We start from the raw sequence: 9771 nt of genomic DNA on the forward strand, positions 1-9771 counted from the left end.
ATAATGTGCGATCACTAAAATGCAACATGTGCACGCACACGCACACGCACACACACACACAGTACAGATGGTATACTTGGTTCCCAGGCCCCTGCTGCTGGGGGATGTGCTATTGGATGTGGGAGTAGCTGTGTTCTGCTTCACACACACCACGGATACTCAACACTCACGTCGCGTTCACACACACACACACACACACACACACACACACACCACGGATACTCAACACTCGCCCCACATTCACACGCACACACACACACACACACACACACACACACCACATTCACACACACACACACACACAATCAACACTCACGCCGTGTACACACACACACCACGGATACCCAATCAGTTAGCATCATCAATAAAGACCAACCAATCAGCTAGCACTATCAACAACAACAACCAATCAGCTAGCACTATCAACAACAACAACCAACCAGCTAGCATTATCAACAACACCAACCAACCAGCTAGCACTATCAACAAAACCAACCAATCAGCTAGCACTATCAACAACATCAACCAACCAGCTAGCACTATCAACAACACCAACCAACCAGCTAGCACTATCAACAACAACAACCAACCAGCTAGCACTATCAACAACAACAACAACCAATCAGTTAGCATCATCAACAACAACCACCAACCAACCAACCAGCTAGCACTATCAACAACACCAACCAACCAGCTAGCACTATCAACAACAACAACCAATCAGCTAGCACTATCAACAACAACAACCAATCAGCTAGCATTATCAACAACAACAACCAATCAGCTAGCATTAACAACAACAACCAACCAGCTAGCACTATCAACAACAACAACCAATCAGAGGGGTATTTCACAAAAGCAGAATTAAGACATCCAAGATAATCGATAAAGCCAGGTTTGACATAGCGTTCTCTAGTCATCCTTGCTAAACTCGTTTCACTAACGCCAATCCAGGATGAACAGGAGCGTCTATGTCAAGCCAGGTGTAAGTTATTCGGGATGTGTGCGCGTTCTCGTTTCTCCCCCAAATAACTCACGGTTGGAATAAAAAAGACGCAAAAAATAGCGTCTTGCACGCAAAGTTAACAACCGCTTTTGATATAGACAACAACGAGGTAAAGTTTTACTTTTTTGGATGGGGAATCATGATTATTTCTGTTACATAGCGGGAGTAGGTGTGTCAGACCAACTGAATGCAAATTTACGTATGCACCCACGTGTGAGAGCTTCCTTGTCTCGGCACGCAACGTCAATAAGAAAGCGCTTGCCTCCGCAAAGATGCACAAAGTATGACTATATATATCTTCATTCTGTCTTTAAACCAAATTAGTTGAAAACACCTTTGAAATATGTCCCCTTCACTTCCAATCAACTACTACAGTAGGCTATTCATCAAACGTCAGTCAAAAAAAGATGCAAACAACGATTTTGTAATTAATTATAAGGCCACCATAATTTAAATGATATCTAAATGGTATTGGGCAGACATTCTGTTGTGTTTTGCGAGTAAATGCAAGTAGCAAATAGTATATAAACGGAATACAGCTCTTTCAAAAATCGCATGCAGGTCTGATTTGAATGACAGCTAGCTGAACCAATCAGATAATGTAATTACCATTAGAATTAACTTATCTTGGCTGTTAGCCTGGTCGGGAGCAGGCTAGCTTCAGAGAATAAATTCCCATGGCAACTTATGTAGCATCTCTTTTGTGAAACCGAGTCAAGGGTAAGTTCATCCAGGATAACCAAAAAATCCCGGCTTAATCCCTTATCTAGGTTTTGTGAAATACCCCTCAGCTAGCACTATCAACAACAACAACCAATCAGTTAGCATCATCACCAACCACCAAACAATCAGCAAGCATCATAAACTACAACCACCAACCAACCAGCTAGCACCATAAAGTACAACAAACAACCAATCAACTAGCATCATCAACAATATCTAACCAATCAGCTAGCATCATCAACAACCACCACCAACAAATCAGCTAGCATCAACAGCAACAACCAATCAACTAGCATCATCATAGGCTATGTAAACACATTAATAATGCCATCTTTAGTTATACTCTTTAATGAAAGGCATATCACTATTGATAAAGGGCCATGTAGCCTACAGTAGCTTGTTCAGTGACAGTAGGCAGGCTGTCAGCAAGGCAAGCCAGCCTATAGCCTAATTCTGTAACCTTTTAAGGGCTATAATAATTTAAACCGCTTCATATAGTCTATTGATTAGGCCTATAGTTCATGGATATCAAATCAACTATATTACACAAATTAAATATTAAATGACAAATTGAAAGCCAATATTGCATTTCAGATAATTATTAACACTTTGGCAGAACTATAGCCTATGCTTATGGGAGACAATAGGCTAGGTTTTCTCCCAATACTCCCAGGACAGTATACTAATTTATTTTATGAGCACCGAAAAAATATTTCAGTGTGAACCCTTTTAATCTACAAACGTAGGTTATCTTTATTGTTGAATAGCCTATGCCAAAGTTGTTTTGAGTTTAAATAAATAGCCTACTGATGCACTCGTTTTGTTCAGAGTGAAGACAATCAAAGTCACAATTCAAACCATCATAATTAGGCTACTGTTTAGCGATTTACAGTAGCCTACGATTTTATTATTATCCTTTTATGTAGGCAACTATCTTTTTTTCACTTCTGATGAAAATCCTGTAGCTGCCGCTTGTAAATCAAACTGAAATCGTCTAGTTTGCCTTAATTTTACGACATATATCCTCTTTTCGTCAATCTATGGTTTCGGTCTACTTTTCTAACTCGTGCACGAGCAGACACAAAGCTGATTTAAGCCTCGTTTGAATAAACGAGGCCAAGATGCAGCTAACATAAGTTAATGGAACGGCTTCAGCCCCAAGTAAAAGTTGACACTAGTTCAAGCCAGGTTATTTCTCTTAAGCGCCGCCTTTATTAGCTAGGTTAATGGAATACCCCCCAGATCTAACCAATCAGCTAGCATCATCAACAACAACCACCAACAACAAATCAGCTAGCATCAACAGCAACAACCAATCAGTTAGCATCATCAACAACAACCAATCAGCTAGCATCATCAACAACACTAACTAACTACTGTGGCGGAATAACAATTAGGAGCACATGGACTCTGCGCAGTAATATCCTCACTCCAAAGTGAAACTGAAAGTGCAAGAGTGAGAATATTACTGCACCACACAATATAGTTATCCCTCTTACCTGCTTACAAATGCACCACGTTTTATTTTGTCTCACCATACTTGGTCGTGTGAATACGTGTGTAACTGGGAAAACATGGAGGTGTTTGGTCGCTTCTAACTTCATCTCTGTTTGGATCCTAATGAACGAACTGGACTAGCTACAGCTGAGATATAGTTTTTTGTCCATATCGCGATTATTTTTTGTCCATATCGCCCACCCCTAGTGGGAGAGTGTGTGTGTGTGTGTGTATGTGTGTGTGTGTGTGTGTGTGTGTGTGTGTGGGCACGCAATTAGTGGCAGGAACGGGCAGTGATGAGAGCTGTTTACGCAGCCTAGTGAAGTGACAGCTTTATACTCCACGCAACATGGCAAAGTGCACCGTTTGCTGCATTGGAAAAATAGCGCTTTCTTGTACACCTAGCCCTGAGTGTTGGCCTTTGCTAGCTTCTTCAGACTTTGCAAACTCAGCTGTGTGATGTTGTTACAAGTAGGCTACATGAAAGTGCATTTGACAGGCATAAAATCGGCACGTCTCACACTGACCGGCACACACACACACACACCGGCCAGTCGCCAATCAGGTGAAAATCAGCCGATTCCGGCCACCAGCCGATCTTTCGGTGCATCTCTAGTACGGAGCGCATCGTTGTTCAAACAGCGCCTCCAAACCCGGCGTACACACACACCCACGGTTCAAACAGCGCCTCCAAACACACCGTACACACACACACACGGTTCAAACAGCGTTCAACCTACGGCCCAGAATGCCCTGCAGCAGAGGTCAGAGTTCACCTACGGCCCAGAATGCCCTGCAGCACAGGTCACCTGAGGTCATCTGAGCAGCGTAAATGGGAAGTGGACCCTCTGGTCCGGTGCCGCTCCGTTCCTGCTGACACGGCGAGACTTTGGCGCGACACGAGGAACCGAAACCTCCGCCCTCATCAGCACAGCAACGTCAGCAGAGACAAACTCATCACACACACACACACACACACACACACACACACACAATAATATACCATCACGGTATTAGAGACAGAGGGACTGCAGAGATATGGTGACATTATTGACCTGCTATCACTACACTGAGAGCACATCTCACTAGAGACCAGAGACACTACTACACTGAGAGCACATCTCACTAGAGACCAGAGACACTACTACACTGAGAGCACATCTCACTAGACCAGAGACACTACTACACTGAGAGCACATCTCACTAGACCAGAGACACTACTACACTGAGAGCACATCTCACTAGAGACCAGAGGCACTACTACACTGAGAGCACATCTCACTAGACCAGAGACACTACTACAGGAGAGCACATCTCACTAGAGACCAGAGACACTACTACACTGAGAGCACATCTCACTAGAGACCAGAGACCAGAGACACTACTACACTGAGAGCACATCTCACTAGAGACCAGAGACACTACTACACTGAGAGCACATCTCACTAGAGACCAGAGACCAGAGACACTACTACACTGAGAGCACATCTCACTAGACCAGAGACCAGAGACACTACTACACTGAGAGCACATCTCACTAGACCAGAGACACTACTACACTGAGAGCACATCTCACTAGAGACCAGATACCAGAGACACTACTACACTGAGAGCACATCTCACTAGAGACCAGAGACACTACTACACTGAGAGCACATCTCACTAGAGACCAGAGACCAGAGACACTACTACACTGAGAGCACATCTCACTAGAGACCAGAGACACTACTACACTGAGAGCACATCTCACTAGAGACCAGAGACCAGAGACACTACTACACTGAGAGCACATCTCACTAGACCAGAGACCAGAGACACTACTACACTGAGAGCACATCTCACTAGAGACACTACTACACTGAGAGCACATCTCACTAGACCAGAGACACTACTACACTGAGAGCACATCTCACTAGACCAGAGACACTACTACACTGAGAGCACATCTCACTAGACCAGAGACACTACTACACTGAGAGCACATCTCACTAGACCAGAGACCAGAGACACTACTACACTGAGAGCACATCTCACTAGAGACACTACTACACTGAGAGCACATCTCACTAGACCAGAGACACTACTACACTGAGAGCACATCTCACTAGACTAGAGACACTACTACACTGAGAGCACATCTCACTAGACCAGAGACACTACTACACTGAGAGCACATCTCACTAGACCAGAGACACTACTACACTGAGAGCACATCTCACTAGAGACCAGAGACACTACTACACTGAGAGCACATCTCACTAGACCAGAGACACTACTACACTGAGAGCACATCTCACTAGAGACCAGAGACACTACTACACTGAGAGCACATCTCACTAGAGACCAGAGGCACTACTACACTGAGAGCACATCTCACTAGACCAGAGACACTACTACACTGAGAGCACATCTCACTAGACCAGAGACACTACTACACTGAGAGCACATCTCACTAGACCAGAGACACTACTACACTGAGAGCACATCTCACTAGACCAGAGACACTACTACACTGAGAGCACATCTCACTAGACCAGAGACACTACTACACTGAGAGCACATCTCACTAGAGACCAGAGGCACTACTACACTGAGAGCACATCTCACTAGACCAGAGACCAGAGACACTACTACACTGAGAGCACATCTCACTAGAGACACTACTACACTGAGAGCACATCTCACTAGACCAGAGACACTACTACAGGAGAGCACATCTCACTAGAGACCAGAGACACTACTACACTGAGAGCACATCTCACTAGAGACCAGAGACACTACTACAGGAGAGCACATCTCACTAGAGACCAGAGACACTACTACACTGAGAGCACATCTCACTAGAGACCAGAGACACTACTACAGGAGAGCACATCTCACTAGAGACCAGAGACACTACTACACTGAGAGCACATCTCACTAGAGACCAGAGACACTACTACACTGAGAGCACATCTCACTAGACCAGAGACACTACTACACTGAGAGCACATCTCACTAGAGACCAGAGACACTACTACACTGAGAGCACATCTCACTAGAGACACTACTACACTGAGAGCACATCTCACTAGACCAGAGACACTACTACACTGAGAGCACATCTCACTAGACCAGAGACACTACTACACTGAGAGCACATCTCACTAGACCAGAGACCAGAGGCACTACTACACTGAGAGCACATCTCACTAGACCAGAGACACTACTACACTGAGAGCACATCTCACTAGACCAGAGACACTACTACACTGAGAGCACATCTCACTAGACCAGAGACACTACTACACTGAGAGCACATCTCACTAGAGACACTACTACACTGAGAGCACATCTCACTAGACCAGAGACCAGAGACACTACTACACTGAGAGCACATCTCACTAGAGACCAGAGACACTACTACACTGAGAGCACATCTCACTAGAGACCAGAGACACTACTACACTGAGAGCACATCTCACTAGACCAGAGACACTACTACACTGAGAGCACATCTCACTAGAGACCAGAGACACTACTACACTGAGAGCACATCTCACTAGACCAGAGACACTACTACACTGAGAGCACATCTCACTAGAGACACTACTACACTGAGAGCACATCTCACTAGACCAGAGACACTACTACACTGAGAGCACATCTCACTAGAGACCAGAGACACTACTACACTGAGAGCACATCTCACTAGACCAGAGACACTACTACACTGAGAGCACATCTCACTAGACCAGAGACCAGAGACACTACTACACTGAGAGCACATCTCACTAGAGACCAGAGACACTACTACACTGAGAGCACATCTCACTAGAGACCAGAGACACTACTACACTGAGAGCACATCTCACTAGAGACCAGAGGCACTACTACACTGAGAGCACATCTCACTAGAGACCAGAGGCACGGCCAGGCTACTACAGGAGAGCACATCTCACTAGAGACCAGAGGCACGGCCAGGCTACTACAGGAGAGGTTAGAGGTTAGGGGTCAGGTGCGGGTAGGAGGCAAGGGCAAAGATCCTTAAGGCGGAGCAAGATACGTCGTCGTAGTTCATGTCTATGAGCGCAAAACGGGGATCACTTCCTCTGCATAAAGGGGGGTGTGTCATGCGTGTCCATAAAGGGGGATTTTGCCCCCCCTCCCTCTTGCGATTCGGTTTCCAGGAAGTGGCTTCTCATGAAGTATCTTGCTCTGCACTTAATGATCTTTGGCAAGGGTGGTTAAAAGTTAGTTTTGTACCGGAGTAAAGTAACACATCAGAACATTCACACGAGCTGCTGCTGCTTGAAAGAACAACCGTGTGTGTGTGTGTGTGTGTGTGTGTGTGTGTGTGTGTGTGTGTGTGTGTGTGTGTGTGTGTGTGTGTACACCATCTTCTACTTCTGAAGTGACTCGTTACTGTAACTGTCAGCTCATTTTCTGATGTGCACGTTAAGGGTGGAAATACCCGTCATCTCGCTCAACACGTGGGCTATTCCTCGCGCACTCCGCTGCTAAATTATGCATACAGCCCCCCGACACTTTTTCAAGTCACGGGAGCCAAGAATTTTCTTGCATTAGTTCCATCACTCATTTACCTTCTCTGTTTGCGGAAAACGGCATAGAATGTGCGTATTACTTCTGATGTATAATATGGCAGTGCAGTCCAAAAAGAAGACTACTGGCCTAGCGCTCAGCATCGATGAAAGGTTACTATTGTAGAGACAGCGGCCAGCATGGGTCATAGCAAACCTGTAGCTTCATGCAGCGAAATGCTGACAATGGCAAATCCGCTCTAATTCTAACGTTAGGTCAACACAGGCCACTGATTAGCCTCGACCGTCAGCCAGTGTGGACGCTGTGATTAGCAGTAATCATTGGCAAATTCAAGTTCAGTTTCACAAAGTACTCTCAGCTAATGTACGTAACGTTACAGTATTGTCCAGACTTAGCTAGCCAACACTATGCATCACCAAGCCTCTTCCAGTCAGCTAAACAAACACAAATATTAATGTTTGTCGGCTAATACTTCACCTCATGACACGTCTCTCGCAACCTTCTACTGATAGGATTCATAACGTTAATGCATGGCTCATCTTACCATATGTTAGCTAATCAGCCATGTTAGCTTCCTTGCTAGTTAGCTTGCCAAAACTTAACGGCAATCTATCTTCTAGCCAGTCGCATAATAACAAATGATAACAGTTAAAGACTGTTAAAACAAACCAAAAAAAGGAAAACATGAGATAATGAGAATTGCTGCGATGACACCTTAATGGCTTGATTCTACATGTTGGTCAAATTCTCTGCTGCCCAGCAGTGATCAAAGCCATAATGTTCACGTTACATGCAGCTAGTTCAGTGGATATTAACTGTTAACCTACGCTTAACCCAAAGCAGATAGTAACCTACATAAATAAACGACCCGCTAACTACTGAGCTGTTGTGGTTGTGCATGAACTAAGTAAAGCAAACAAGCCATTGTACAGTCTGGCACAATGATGTTTATTACTGATGCAATAACACATTTAGCATCTCAATTGGGTTGACTTATTTATGCAACTACATTGCTAGCTTGCCAACTCGACTAGCATGCTATCTACATTCGTTATAACATTAGCTGGCCCCAAACATTGTCTGCATTCAAACCGCATATGCTAACACACTTTAGCTTGCCTTGTGTGTAAAACAGTATCTAGGTTAACTAGTCACTTAGCCAGCTAGCTCTGTACTTAACTAGTTAGGCGTTAGCCTGCGTTACTCACCCCTCTCCGGCCTGGCCTGCACTTAGAAGAGTGCACAATTGCTTCTAATAGTTATGGTGAGAGCCAATTCTTCGAATCTACCACCATGCACCGCATTCCATAGCGCACAGTCACCGACCTCTTTATCAGCACAATATCTGTGTAGTTATCATGCGACTGTATATTCGCCTGTCCGCTCAACGACCTCCTTTGACAGCCGCGATGATCAGACGTAGTTTGCCTCAATGCCACAGCAACTCACCGTCTTTCGCTCTCCGCCGCTCCACAACCATCGAGCTCCGGCTCTCTCCGGCAGTGAGTGAAGTCTACGTAGTCATTGCCAAACTCTATCTTAGCAATCCTAAAAGACACAACGCTGCCAAGTTGCTCGATTGCACCCTCTACGGGCCACGAAGCAAAGCATTACTTGTCAAGGCCAGACGGTCTAGCTTTTATGGATTTATTTAAGTAGGTTTGATTTTAGGGGGGCATGCAACAGCATTGTACTTGGAGAGCTTTAGTGATTTTACTCACACGACCCCAACTGTGTCAGGCGTTGGCTTCAGCCGAAGTCATAATGTTCGGGTACTGCCTGCCCGTGTGTCGTCTTGTTCACTTCAGTTTATGAACATCCTGCTGCGGGTTTCTGCGCCGTATTTCTGAAGCTGAGTGTAACAATCAAACGCATCCCATCCACAAACGGTGAACAATGGCAAATACACGTGATAATAATGCACTACGATAAAGATAATTGGGATCCACTGCGAAATGTCTCCCTCTAGTGTGCATCTGCTAAAACTGCTGTAGTGTGAATTG

General features: G+C 45.0%; 1 protein-coding gene across 3 annotated transcripts in view; it reads right to left on the reverse strand.

Annotated features, from left to right (window-relative positions):
* The window catches only part of LOC134092357 (ras-related protein Rap-1A-like), a 23866-nt gene extending 14352 nt beyond the window's left edge, over positions 1-9514 (reverse strand). Inside the window, exon 1 of one of the 3 annotated variants that reach the window (XM_062545156.1) lies at positions 9490-9514. The gene's annotated coding sequence lies outside the window, so the exon portion shown is untranslated. Of the gene's footprint in view, positions 1-8976; positions 9192-9217; positions 9325-9489 lie in introns of those variants that run through there. The other 2 variants (XM_062545154.1, XM_062545155.1) reach the window with 2 other exon arrangements.
* Positions 9515-9771: the final 257 nt, after the last annotated feature.

The sequence above is a fragment of the Sardina pilchardus genome, chromosome 9 (genome assembly GCF_963854185.1).
Source record: "Sardina pilchardus chromosome 9, fSarPil1.1, whole genome shotgun sequence".
Classification (NCBI taxonomy): Eukaryota; Metazoa; Chordata; class Actinopteri; order Clupeiformes; family Clupeidae; genus Sardina; species Sardina pilchardus.